Below are 15,048 nucleotides of genomic sequence, written 5' to 3'. Positions count from 1 at the left end.
CTTGGGGCTTCATGTGATCCATGAGTTGTATCATAGCTATTCCATGCTCTTTGCCTGATATCCACTTATCAGTGAGTACATACTATGTGTGTTCTTTTGTGACTGAGTTACCACAGTCAGGATGATGTTTTTTAGATCCATCTATTTGCCTGTGAATTTTATGAAGACATTGTGTTTTAATAGTTGAGTAATATTCCACTGTATAAATGTATCACATTTTCTGTATCCATTGTTCTATTGAGGGACATCTGGGTTCTTTACAGCTTCTGGCTATTATAAATATGGCTGCTATGAACATAGTGGAGCATATGATCTTATTACATGTTGGAGAATCTTCTGAGTATATGCCCAGGAATGGTATAGCTGGGTCCTTAAGTAATACTATGTTCAATTTTCTGAGGAACTGGGTAGGTGGGTGGAAGAGCACCCTCATAGAACAGGGTAAGGGGGGATGGGATAGGAGGTTTGCAGAGGAGAAACCAGGAAAGGGGATAACATTTGAAATGTAAACAGATAAAATACCCAAATTAAAAATAAAATTAAATTTTTTAAAAAAAGGAAAGGAAAAGAATAGATTTGGCTATTATACAGTGCAATTAGCTCAGGCAAAGAACAACTTAGAGAAGTCAAATGAAGGACCCAAGATCCTAGTACCAGTAACAAGCTTTGCTTTGTTGGACATTGGAGGTAGCTCTGTGTAGTAAAAATGATATTTTATTCTGTCTTTTAGTAGATGTTTCTAAACAAAAACAGATAGTTCTCCATAATAGTGCACATCCAGAGACATTTGATGGGTAGATCTATAGTTAACCCACATTTTGTGAAGTGTGTTTCTTTGGGCTGGAGGGGAGATACAGAAGGGGGTATAGGTTCAGTGACATCCCACAGGAAAGTTTAGGTAGAGGATTTAATTTTAAAAAGATACAAGGGGAGTTACAATGTTTAAATTTGCTAAAGCAATAGATTACATGGATAGCAAATCCAGATACCAGATGATAAATCTGTATAAAAATTTCCCTTACCCGATTCCTTAGAGTTGCATAGAAAGTTGACTGTAGAAAAGATGGTGGTGTCTTCTATCTGGAAATAGAAGGTGTAGTCTCTGAGATACAACTGAAGTAATGGAGAATTTGAGGACTAGGGACAGGTTTGGACTTGTGGGGTGCTAGGTAGTTGCAGGAGATGTTTATGGGACATGGAAAGAGATGACACTGGTGAGGCATAGATTATACAGAAACATGGGAGCCTGGATACAGCCCCCCTCCCCCAAAAAAGCCATCACAAGTTCTCAAAATCCATTTAATACATGCTAATGGTTTAATGCCAACAGTACTTGATTTAACCCGGTAATGCCATCCTCCCATATGTATTTTGCATGGCCCTGTGTGGGGGACTTTCAATATTTAACTATCTATGGTGTTCTGCATCAGCCATGTTCAAAGTTAGCTAAAATCTCATCACCATTTCTAGGTGCTGAATCCTAGTGAAAGCTTCACCACAGGACTCATGACTGATGCACATGGAAGAAAGTCTCTGTGAAGACAACGGCATCAACACTTCCTTGGGAAAAGACACAAGCAATGTGTAGGAGGTCCCTATCAAGCCAGCCAGAGATGGTAGTAGAACATAATTGTAAACAGTGACTCTGCTTAGTCTCTGCAATGAGCTACTCCATGTTTTGAATTCTTTACCTGCCTTAGTTCAGTTTTCAAAATTACCCATGAGATCCTAATGATTATATGATTATATTCCACACCTGGAAACAGAGACATCGAAGGCTAGGGGCTTACACAACATGAGACAAAACACATATTCTAAATCTTCGTTCTAAATTCATTCCTGAGCAACTGAGGGTTCAGAGATCAGAAAAAAATCAAATCCGCACACAAACAGAAAGGGTGTTCCAAAACATTGAACCTGCCTACTTATTTTTTTTTCTTGTTCATAATCGGTATCTGCTAAGCTTGTATTGACCATGTATCAAAAATAAAATAAAGAACAACGTTAAGAGTTGTAGATTATAACACACACACACACACACACACCACTAGAACTCCAAGACCTTGATGTAAACTTGGTACCAAATGAGGTGAGGTGAACAGTTACTGGGTTTGTTCAGTGCCTGGGTTCTGTCACTTGAGAATCTGGAACAGTGAGTGGTCCAACTGAGATTTGGTTTTGTAAAGAGCATCCCGGAAGAATTTTGTAAAGACAATAGTCACCTTAACGTGGGTGACAAGTGACTGAGACCACTAGAAGTGGCTGGATTTGCTAAAAGAATGGGGAATAAAAAGCATGAAGCATAGCAGTTAGGGCGTAAGTAATCGAACACTGCACATAAGAAGCAGAATTGAAATGAAACCTGTGGTCCCTGACTCTACCCACCGCACTGGCTCACGCTACTCTACAGTGGTAGATTCCGTGAGCAAACACTTCTCATACAAACTCAGTGTAAATGCGTAGCTGAAACTGCCTGTTTGGGCTAAGCACTGAGTGAATTCTGTGCTCCTTTAAGAACCTCAGCCTTTCCTTTAGAATCAGAGTGAAAGTAGACCCAGCCTAAAAGCCTCAGAGGGAGCCTCACTTTCACCCTCACACCTTGGGACCCCGGGGGGGGGGGGGGGACTCCTGGATTTGACCCATAGGTAGCAGACATTTTAAATTCCTTCCTTTCTGGGATAGGAGGGGCAGCATTTTTCTTAGTTAAGCTCCTGGCTTGGTAAACTGGTTTTTAGGAGAAACATAAAATGCATCCGCTGGAGTTGAGGTGTGAAGGCAGCAATCCTGAGAGCGGCTGCTTTCCGAGGACCAAAATAGCTTTTGCATAATGCTCTTGCTCAGGCTAGACAGTTTTCATTTGTTCATCTTGTCTTCATCTGGCGCCATCTCTCTTCATGTCCTCGGAGATTCTGCAAAGCACAGAATGTGATCTTAGCAAGGCTTTTCAAGGCAGCTTTGGACTTGGACAGACATCATTGTTCTCAGGGAAGATACACTGCAGTCAGTCTCCTTACTGAAGCCCTGCATGAACAAAGAACCCAGTCTCGCTCCCCGGGCCTGGGGTCCCACTTCCATTCAACCAGCACATTCCCTATCAGAAAAAAAAAAAAAAAGCATCACTAAGCCAAATGCATCCAATCAAAGCCCAGATCCATTCCACATGTTAGAATGTGAATCTATTATCTGTAATAACCTTTTGAATCTTCATTTCTTATGGCTCCAAGAGTAATGGTGATTTTCCCCACTCAGTTCTTAACTAATGCCACATTTATTAGTGTGCCATTACTGGGGTAATAGCCGGTGGAAAAGAATGGAGGTATTTTATTTCTCATCTTTCACTCGCTCTCCTTGATGGTGAACACAGAGCTCAATTAAAAGAACATTTTTTATGTGCCAGAGAGGACAATGGCGTCTGTAGGACCCCTTCAACGAACAAACAGCCCCGGGCAGTGACCTTCTCTTTCATCAAAAGACTCTTCCCCAAGGATCGTTTATAGTTTGTGATATTACACTTCTGGGAAGTACTGAAACTTGGCCAGGGTTTCTATTTTTTAGGCGGAATAGACTCAGCTTCAGTGCATCTAACACCAGGTACCCGCTTTAGCCATATTCTACTGTGTCCGGTAAGTCCTCACCATTGTTAAAAAAAAGAAGGAAGAGAGGGGAGCTCTGTGCCGTACACTGACTAGTTAAAGGCTTTAAAAATCACCCCTACAGATCATACATACAACAGTAACGAAAATTTTACAAAATAACTCGAAATGGCATCGACCGCTATTTATGTGAGGGCACTGCCCTCTGCACCAAGTCCAACCAAAGCCAAGGCTGCTTGTCTCTTTCTGCACAAACCGGGAATGGAGGCAGATGGAGAGACCTTGACATGTTTGTACTGTCCTGGCATCTTTGAGAATACAGGAATACTGATAGACTTGGAGAAAGAGGAATGGGGAAGGAAAGGCAGGGATGGCTTATTTGTACATATAAGCTTATCCTGGGGCTCAGACTGGGAGGAACCTAGCATGGGTTCAGTAAGGGTAAGTACAAACCAGATGGCCAAGAGGCAGATTTCTGGAGGGGAATGGAATTGAGAAGAATTTGTGAACAAGCACATATGTCTTAAAAGGAGATTTCCATCACCTATGCATTTTTCCACCCACTAATATTGTAACCCTGAATAAGTAACTTGACCGGAGTTCCAGAGTCCTGATCAATAATAAAAGCTCCTAAGTTGCACAGTGTTTGTGTTAAATACTGTATTAGTGTAAGAAGCTAAACCTTGGGTCTAGCATGTTGTAAGCGTTTGATAAATGCCAGGGCCCAGCATTGACATGCCCACCATTACAATAATGCATTCAAAGGAACATTACATCTTTGTGGACGTGAAGGAGAAAGGAAAGGAAGGATAGCTATAATGGAGACAAAAAGCCTTGAGAGAGAACAAACAGTCCATTTAAACAATCAGAAAGTGACCCCATGAACAAGAGCAACACTGTGGCTCTGGTCCAACCTCTTGATAGATTCTTTTACTCATCCAGTTCCCCTGGACCTTAGAGGTCACATAGAAAAAAAATAATTTTTAAGATGGTATTTCTGTCTCTCATATTCTATTTCCATCTCAAGAATCGATAAGGAGTAAAGCACTAAGAGGTTCCAGGAAGTCTCATCTCCCAGCGTCTCTAAGTCAACAGCTCGTCATTACGAGAGGGTCATGGTTCTATTGACATTCCAAACAGTAAGAAACACTCAAAAGGAAAGGGACTCCCAGCCTTGTATTCATCACAAAAGGTGAAGGGAGGCTTCAGATTCAGGCAAAGACATAATGAACTAGACAGACTCAGCTTTGAGCGGAGAGAGAAAAGAATTCGCTGTCAGTGTGAAGCCATGCCTCTCTGAGGAAAACTCCCTCACTTTCTAAGTCTCGGGTCTTTGTGTGTAAAGGAGAAGATATTAAGATAGAGAAAACAGGGCTGTGGTTTCTTAGTTTCCATTCCTGTTGTGGTGATAAGATACTCTGCAAAGCAGCTCAAGGCGAAGGAAGGAAGGGGTTCACCCTCTGACTTGCAGGTCCAGGACACAGTCCATCTCGGCAGAGAAATCATGGCACCAGAGGCTTGACAGGGCTGATCCCACTGTGTCTGTCCTCAGTCAGGAAGCAGGGCATGAAGAAAGCATGCTGCTTTTTCCTGTTCTCACCCTTACCATGCAGGATCCCATGTCTGAGAAGTGGTCCAACCCACAATTAAGATAGGTCTTCCCCATATGAATCAATATAATAAAAATACACCTCCCCTCACACACACACAGAGACGTGCTTGCAGGCTATATCCTTCTCAGGCATTTCCAGGCTCTTTCATGTTGGCAATTTACAGTGGCCATCACAAGCAGTCTCAGTGGCAGACAGAAATAAACTGTAACTATCCTTTTATGGCAGCTTGTAGCTGCATGGGGATAGCATGGGGAGGGCATTTGCACAAAGGAGCCCTGCTTTGTTCCACTTGCTGCTATGAAAATTACTGCAAACAGAGTGGCTTTAAACATTGTGAATGTATTTTCTTCTAGTTTGAGAGGTTAGACATCTAAAATGAGGTTCACTCAGTGAGGTCAAGATGTCTGCAGGGCTACTCCCTCTGCAGGCCTTGGTCTGAATTTGTTTCTGTTTCTTTCCTTCATTCTGGTTGCCACCTGTATCCCTGCACAATTCCTCCCTGAATTGTTCTGACCACTTCTGATATTAAGTTTCTTTCTGCAGCCCAATTAAGATAACACTTGAGCTTAAATTTGGATTCCACTCAGACAATCCAAAACAATCTCTATAGATCAGGGTCCTTAATCTCCAATGATCAGGGACCTGCCTGTCCTAATAGTCATAGCCAGTAACAATCCTGTCAGGATTAGGATGTGGCATCTTGCTGAGTCATGTTTCAGTCTAGCATGATTCAATGTAGTGTATAGATAGTTCCCTTTGTATTCACTTCTCTAGTGAAGGGAACACTGGGCAAACATGGGACCAGCGATCCAGCATATCAGACTCAGTAGAAGCATGAATTATGGAAGAAGGGGGAAGCATCATCCCATGCGTAGTTTAACTGGATGAAGACTTTGAGGAGGCCAGATTTATAAAGCCTACACCATGGAGGATGGATTGTTATTAACTAGAAACTGATAATTATCCTCCAAGAAATACACCAAACAAAAGCTCGGAGCCAGCACTTCATCTCCTAGACTGCCGTACCTCTGAGCTGTCTCATCTTTAGACAGCTTTAGAGATCATGGCTGTTGTGCCCCAAGTAAGGCCATCACCATAGTGAGACTAACGCCTTGGCACTCTCTTGAAGACAAACACTGGTAAATATCATAACTAATCAAGAGTCAGAATTGAATTTCTCAGCAGAGGACAGCATGATGGATTCTTTAAATAAATATTTAATTATATATATATAATTAAATAAATATTTAAATATAAATAAAGATTCTTTAAATAGAGACTGTTAGGGATGGGAAACAAATGAGCAGCTGATGAATGAAAACAAACTACCAGGTTGGTGAACTCTGCTAACATTCTGAATTTCCAATATTTCATATTGATTCATATCTCTTGATTTCATTCTGATTCCATAGCTCTTGAAAGTTTTATTCCTGGCATTCAATGTCAGATTGACACAGAAAACAGGGTGTTCAGAAACATGAAGTTTTGTTTTTTCTGGTCATCTCTTTCCTGGAATTCCTAAACAGAAGACCACCCTAAGGACTTCTGTTATTGTACAAGTTTTCACATTGATTATGATTTAGCAATTTTGTCTGCCATTTTCTTCTCTCTGTCTCTCTCTGTGTGTCTCTTCTCTCTTTCTCTTTCTCACCGTCTTTCATTGTTTGTCTTCTGTTTCTCCCTTTTCCTTTTCTTTTGCTTTTGTTGCTGTTATTGTTATTTATTTGTTTTATACACATTTTATTTTATGCTTTCAGGAATTTGTTCTTTTGCCCATGGTCAGTTGGTTCCAGCAACAGGAGTTCTGCTGTCCCGGCCAATGTATGTCCACTCTGAAGATTAAGAGCACCACTATTCAAAATGCTCCAGTCCAGTGATGGGACTTGGCACACAGAAGGTGGCATTACTTTACAGAGTTTCACTAGGAATGAAACTTGAAAGCCTCCTTCACAGGTGACCTTCCTTGGCTAGGAATCATCCTGAAATCACTTTGTCACCAAGTCAACCCCCACATATAGTGAAAGAATGATATGGAAGATGTCATGTGATGTATCTACCTTGGTTTTCTGCTTTCTCTGCCTTTGACTAACAGACATATTCAGTTATTCTTTTAATTGATGTTTTAAGATGTCTGGCCTCCCATTTATCTAGATGAAGTAGTCATTCTTAACGTTTTAGTGGCATCCTTTTCTGTTTTTCTCTCTTCCAATAACATATACATATAATATATATATACAATTAATAACTTTTACCTGCCTTTACCACTTGGTGATGTCTCCTTGATATATATCCACCTTTACCATGAGTGCTTAGATACTATGATTCTGTATAAGTCATATTTTTTGATGATTCAGGTAGTTTGGATTTTTGATTGATTAAAAATAATAATTAAGAATAATTATTATTCTTATAAATTTTTCTTTTCCCATGTTAGAGTTAATAATGAAATTACAAATATAATAGCATTGCCCATGTCTGTTTTGATTAATGCTGATGGACCCTGCTACCAAAGAGACAAGAGCACAGCTTTTTATATTTTTTGATTTCCTGGCATTTCCTATTCCCCTATGATACTTACAGTTGCTAAGAATTATCTATCTCTGCAGTTCAGGTCAAACATTACATCTTTTTGGAAACCCTTTCATCTCACATGGAAATTTACTCTCTTCTTTCTTCCCTTTTTATGTGGAAGTCCCTTCTGTATGCATCCATCCTGGCTCTTTTCACATGCACAGAATATATTTGTGTAAAGCCACTGGTTCTTCTAGCATGGAGATCTCAAGAAATCAAGCATGAAAGAGCATGGGAATATTCTGAGCTCTGGATTCCAATTATGTGGACTAAATATTTGGCTTTGTCACTTACGAGTTACATCCTGTTGAACAAACCAATTACTCTATATTTCCATACATAATCTAATATATCACTAACAGATCCAGCATTTACTTCATAGTGCAGGCATGAGAACTCATATAAAACAATGTGTATTTTGTGATAATCATAAAAAACCTGTAGCCAGTGCTCCTTGAATAATCACTTTGTGCCAGGAATAGCTCTGTTCCTAATTGGTGCCTTCTATGCTTAACAAGGAGTGAAGATTTTCAATTAGCACACAGTTTTAAAGGACACAATTTGTTAATGTGATGTTTTTGCAGAGGCTGGTTTACACATGAAGCATCTTCTCCTTTCTCCATGGTACCATTCTGTTCTCTTTCTCATCATCAATGATTCAGATCCATCCTCAAGTTGTCTATTCATTTTTCATTCAATACACCTTCAGAGTAGTATTTTATTCTTCATTCAGAGTCCATCCTAGAGCAAGTAGGGAAACAACGATAAGAAAAACAAGAGATCAGAAACGTATTCAGTTTGACCATGAAGTTGTACAAAGTCAATAGCAGGAACAAGGTCTTTACAGTCTTCTTGTTAAGCAGTTCATTTCAATTGCTAAAACTCTGGTTGGTGTACCATGATGAAAGCTAACACTTCTTCCTTATGCATGCATTTCTTGGAGTTAGGATACATGTCCTTTATCTCTTTTCCCTTCTATTCCACTCTACTAGGCAACTCGTTCTTTGCTATTTGCATTACTACCTCATTGGGAATTCAGAGCTCTGCCCTAGTTGGGAGTTCCAAGGTCCTATATTGACTTTTCTTGAATCTTTCCTTGATGCTCATCCAAATCGCTGCCTCTGTTCCAAAATTTAAAGCAGTTTAGGTCTTCTGTTCTCTATTTTTCATATTGATATGTGGGTCAGTTCCTCTTCAGTATATGGTAAAGAAAGAAATGCCATGTCTCATGTATGGTTTACTTCTAACTTGATCCATAAAGTTCCAAGAAGGGACCAAAGGTTCTCCAAAAACATATAGCCTATTTCACATACAAAGCCTACCTACTGTAAAGGATTTGACTACATTAAACTCTTTTGAAATCTATAAAGAAGATCTTGTTGAAGACTCTACATAAGTATTTTGTATAATCTTCTCAGTAAACCTCTTATTCCATAGCTGTCATTGTCTTTCTATTATCTTGCTTCCAGATGTGAACATATAAGCACAGAGATCTATTTTATCAAAGTCACATGGCTATTAATGGGTAAAGACAGCATTTGAACCAAGTCACTCTGACTACAGAGATTGTCTCTGTCACCATTATATCTGAAAGGATAGCAGGAAGGCAGGCATTTCACACAAGACTATGCATAGTTCAGAGAAGGTGACTGAAACCAAATACTACATCCTGCATGAAGAAAGAATTCAAGACCTGTATTACAACAGGATGCTTTTTGGAGAAGGGAAAAGAAAATCTGCCTCCAGTGGGATTCCAACATCAGAAAACCTGTATACAGGCATCAATTACCACTGATACTACAATGGGAGATAAAATGTGCTCACTCCGAAGGAGCTGTGGATATGAATTGTCAGTGATAAAAGACAGATAATGACGGCCACTGTCTGTGTCAACTCTGAGTGATCTTCTGAACACTTGAGGACATTGCTTTAACACTAAAGTCTGCCCATATTTCCGCCTTCACTTTCCACTAGAGAAACAAAGTGTCACTTCTTCCAAGGTTCAGCATCAGAGTTCTAGAGAAGTCTTCCTTGGAATATGTAGAGAAAAGGCTCATGGCTATATTGTGTAAAATTATCCACCTACTAAGGAAAAGAGAAAGACCTAGTCATAATGCCCAGTTGACAAATGAGCATTGCCAATGTGATGGGGGAAGTGCTGAAGGAAGCCACAAACCCTGTTCAAGGACACACCACTCAGTACTGGTTTAGCAGGAGTGCCAGGGGTAGCAACCATGAGGGTCTCATTCTAAAGTTTGTTCCACTGACAAACCTGACTCTAAGACAAGTCAGCTTAGAAAGCCATAAAACTCTTCCAAGAGAAGCCATGACTTGCCTCAGTCAGTAGGGTTCTGGAAGGTAGATAGAAGAGCCTGGGGAATGGTTCAAACACTTGAAGTACCCTTCAATGCTAGAGTGAACCGAATCAGGTGGAAGAAGAGTAAATGTGAATTTACTTTTTTGTTATATCTTGTCACTTGTCTCCAGTCCCCAGAGCACTCTGGACAGTGAATACATAATTGCTGAACACAGTGAAAGTGACCTGTAACCCTGCTGTGTTTTGAGCATCTGGATCCCTCAGGGCAGTAGCCGTGGACTGAAAAGGGCACATGTTACACTTCTGCCTTCTGTTATCCACCCTCCCCTCCCTGCCCCGTAAAAGTCAAGGTGAACCAGGAAAAGAGTTCAGAGCCAGCAAGGGTTAATCTTAACAATTATATCACTGGCTTAGTGTAAGATTGGACAATTTAGAGTGAGACTTTCTTAATATTTTTCTTTTTTAATTTAAATACACTTTCCCCCCCCCCCATCTGTGCCTAGGAAGATCTGACAGGGTAAGATAAGAAGAAACAGAATGGTAAGTAACACAGACACTTAGATGTAAATACAAACCCACACTTGTTCTGCATTCTAGAGGTAAAGGATCTGACAATCATTACCCTGAAAGCAGCTTTAGCCTGCTGCAGATTTCCCGTCTCCTCTGCCCATTTCCAGCGACAGAGCCATCATGAAGAAGGATGTTCAAAGACATCGCATCTATAACCTTTGCCAAAGGCACACACAATCTTTGGAAGGAAGACTTTTATTTTCCCTGTCACCTTTAATGCTAGATACACCGGCTGAAAGCTGAATTCCAAATATAAGGTCACTGCTCAGAGACTTCCTAAAGACAGAGAGCTTGAAAAGAAATTCGTTCTGAATGTCACTCTCGTCTCAGCTCACAGTTTCCTGATCCAACCGAGATACACTAATTGGCTTTGCTGTCAGCAGCAGAAAAAAAAAAAGAATAAATAAAACCTTATTTACTAACATCCCCGAAGGAGGCAGTGATGCCCATAATGAGCCTGGGTTTCAGCTGAAGATAATTAATTGAGATATAAACAGGAAATGTCCAATTCCTTTGTTCTTAAATTGTATGAAAGACCATGTTCTTTCTCTGCAAAAAAAGAATATTCTGTCTTTTGTGACACTCGAGGTTTCAAAACGGAACATTTAGACATTCAAAGTATGAGACTCTAATTCTGGGATTTTTTTTTTTTACTCCATATTTGAGAATTTAGCAGTTTTATTATTTTATAATCTATCTTACTCAGATTTACTAAACAATTTTCTTTTACTTCTTGTACTATCCATAACAAGGTCAAGTGTCTCAGGCTAGTGGTCTGACAACTACATCTATCTGGAAGATGGGTTTTATTTTACGTGAGCCGAATGTTGAGGGAAAAAATAAAAATGAGCCTTCTGAAAGTGAAGAGATTTCACCCTAATTTGGACTTTTCCATCAAGTCAGTCACTATCCTTATGAAGAAACTGGCTGGAATGAAAAACTTGCTACTTCCTTTTAGTGAGGGTAGCCAGCGTTTCCCTGTAGCATCCTCTTAGACCTATGTACCAGCCCATATTTCATAACATGTGACACCAGACCAGATGAACATCACCTGAATCTTATAAATACAGATTCGCTGGCTCGTTATCTCATCAGAATTCTGAGGAGAAAGTCCCAGGCATCAGAGTTTTAACAATATAAGGAGGTGGTTCCCGTGTATAGTAGGATCTGAGTAGCCAGACATGATACTGACCCAGTCATCAGCCTACCTCTGATATACCGTGAGCTCTGTGCCCCTAAAGCAGGCTTAGTGAAGAGTTCTGTCTCCCTGGGCTTGCTTTACTCAGGAAGAGTAAAGAGAAATGATGACCGTCACCATTGTGTTGATCATAATTTATATAAAGTCTCCATGCCACCCAACCCCCACCTCATACAATCACAGGTGGTATTGTAAGCACTCGCTTACTTTGTAACCAGGCATAAAATGTTGAATCTGTAATAGTGGTGGTGGGGGGAGGAATCAGTGATATATTTAGTTATTGGTGAAGTATCCCTGATTTGGTTGACTTCAAGGGATTAGTGAAAACTGTCAGCTGTTTCTTTTGTTCTCCAGAGCTAGATTAATTTGCCACTCTGATTTTATTTCCTCCTTAAAGGGCAGTAAACCAGTCTCAGACTAAAGCCAAACTGAGAGAAGAGAGAGAGAGAAAGGAGAAAATCTTTTTTTTTTTTCCTTTTCCCCAACCACATTTAGCCCCCTATGTCCTTTGGCTAGAGCCACTTGCATATATTAAAATATAAAGTCAGACCTCTCCAAGTAGTGAAAGAGACTCAGAATCCTTTACAGCATTCAAAGCCTAAAGAAAGCAGCTTCAAATGGCATTCCCTCAGAGTAACATCAGGGACAGATAATAGCTCAGTCAGATGCCCTGTAAAGCAACTTGGCTAAACTCTTCATTACCATTTGAAAGAATCAGAGGCTTCAAATTTGCTTCAGGTCTTTTAAAAAAAATTCATTTTCCACTCCTGGCAGAGGTAAGATATACAGCAAACTAGAGTCACACCTCAGCCCCAGATTCAAATCGTATTTCACGAGTCTCTCAGATTGTCGGAGCCCGAGTGGTCTAATTGTTCACGCCCAATTTATTTGTGCTCCTTGGTTGCACTCACACCAGCAGCATGGACAGTCCAAAGGGAAGGCAGCTTCCGTAAAAGCATTCCAATTAGCAACTGGTAGTTACAGTAATTGAGGAAGCAGCCTCAAGCTTATGGTATTGGTTCATGTTGATACAATTATATATATGCTGTGAAATTCTCCGATAGTTAAACCGCCACAGAGATCTACCGAAGCAGTATTATACGCCTAATAATATTTCACACAACACCTTCAATCTGTGATCACATTTCACGATGTATACACTTCTGAGCTCAGCCAAGGTTAGCACACAGGGACTCTGAGAATGCTAGGGCCAGAATGTCAGGGTGAAGTCATAGGTATTTTCCTGTCAATAACTTTAGAATTAATAACCATTCATGGAAACAGGGCTTAAAATACAGACATGACTTGGGCCTCAGGCCAAGACTAAGACTGCCAATGTCATCACTGGGGATCACGGAGACATAGATACAGAAAAATTTTGGGTTGCATGTTTATCATTGGTTTTCAACCTCTGGGCCACCACCTCTTTGACAAACCTCTCTCTCCAAAAATATTTGCATGGAGCAATGAAAATAAGTTTATGGTTGGGGGTCACCACAACACGAGGGACTTATTAAAGGGCTGCAGCATTAGGAAGGTTGAGAACCATTCATGTAGACACTCAGCCCTGAACATCCTCCTCTTTAATGGAGAAAATTAAGGTTTAATTGAGGATATCTACTGACTCCATCCGTGAAGGTCCTAGCTTCCAGGACCCACCAGGGTGAAACCTTGCCACAAAACACTCAGTCCTGAGGAAAAACCAGCCAAGAAGGAACTCTTGAGTCTCCCTTCTCAACTGACTTACATCTACAAATTGGAGAGTGCACCTCAGACAAGTTATGGGACTCAGGCGAGCACATCAGATTGAGGTGTGACTTGTGATTGGTGAGGCACACGATGTTCATCTCACATCCAAGGTCTCTGATTCTGGTTTATGCCTAACTTTGTTGCTCACTGCCCTGCTTCAGGGTCCATGTGACCCACCCTTCCCCTGGGGACACCCTGAGCTTGTCCCACATCCTCAGGTTTGGTTCTCAGGCCTATTTTCCGTACTGGCCCCTATGTTTTCTGCTGCTTGCAGTCCAGTTGTGATGCCTAGGGCTCCCAGAAATCTCCTTTCACCTCCATCCTCACTCTGTCTCTCCTCCCCTGTATCATGGTTTGGGAAACATACTGCCCAGGAAAGGTGTTAGTCCCAGGAGGAGAGCAGTGTGCTACCTATTAGAGATTTATTCAGTGAGCACCTGGTCCTGAAAAGGTCTACCTTTGCCTCCACCTTTGCCATTGTCATTCATATTGTGGGAAAAGACCTCAATCTATCATGTGGAGATTTTTGCCCTTCACTCATCATTTTTCAGAGTGGCAACAATCCATCTCATTGGGATGGATAAGACTAAAGATGTAGGGACAGGAGTAGAAGGCAGGTGGGATGTGTGATACGGTCCTTCTGGACCTCAGCAATCTTCAAAGGGTAGAAAGCCGAGCTCAGCTGTCTCAGTCAGTGTAAACCTAATAAATCAGGCGCTGGGAATAAATCAGCCAGTGCCTGGGGGAGCTCTACCTAACATATATGATCCTGAACAAGCTCTCACTGTAGCAAATAATCACAAGGTAGGGCATTTTTTATTTTATTTGTTGTGGTTGTTGTTTCTGTTTTTGTTTCCACAAGAACAATCTTGCAGTCTTTGAGTAAAGTTTAGCATTTATTATTAACTCCATAATACTTAGATGCAACTATACTATGCCAGGGGAATTTTAAGTCAAATTCTGTTTATGGACACATATTGCATACATACTAGCAGCAAGTAGGGATACTTCCTAAGAATCAGGTGCTTCATTTACCCTCTGACCTTAGGATTCATGGTTCTTGGTGGAAGAGTAGGAATTTGCAGAAACAGTATTGACAAAAGCTCTAAGTTTTGTAACTCAGTAGCTTATTTAGGACAAAGCAAATTGGAACTCTAAGGCAAGAGCAGAAGCTATAGAGAGTAGACTCTATATGAGAGTAGACTTTTCTTTATGAAAACACTCAAACTCTTGCCACATCAGAACTTTTATAATCCTGGTAATATAATGAACATAGATTAACTGTGGCCTTTTGTTCCTCTTTAGATTAAAGCCTACAATTAATTAAGTTTTTTTTTCTCCTTTCAATGTCTACTCAAGTTTCAGAATCAAGAGAAAGCAGACTCCATATACTAGGAAAACACTAAGGACCCCTCCCTCTCCCAAGCTTCTCTTTGT

Source organism: Mus caroli, chromosome 19, assembly GCF_900094665.2.
Source record: "Mus caroli chromosome 19, CAROLI_EIJ_v1.1, whole genome shotgun sequence".
NCBI classification, from domain to species: domain Eukaryota; kingdom Metazoa; phylum Chordata; class Mammalia; order Rodentia; family Muridae; genus Mus; species Mus caroli.
The sequence above is the reverse complement of the archived record's forward strand: the minus strand, read 5'-3'. Positions refer to the sequence as shown.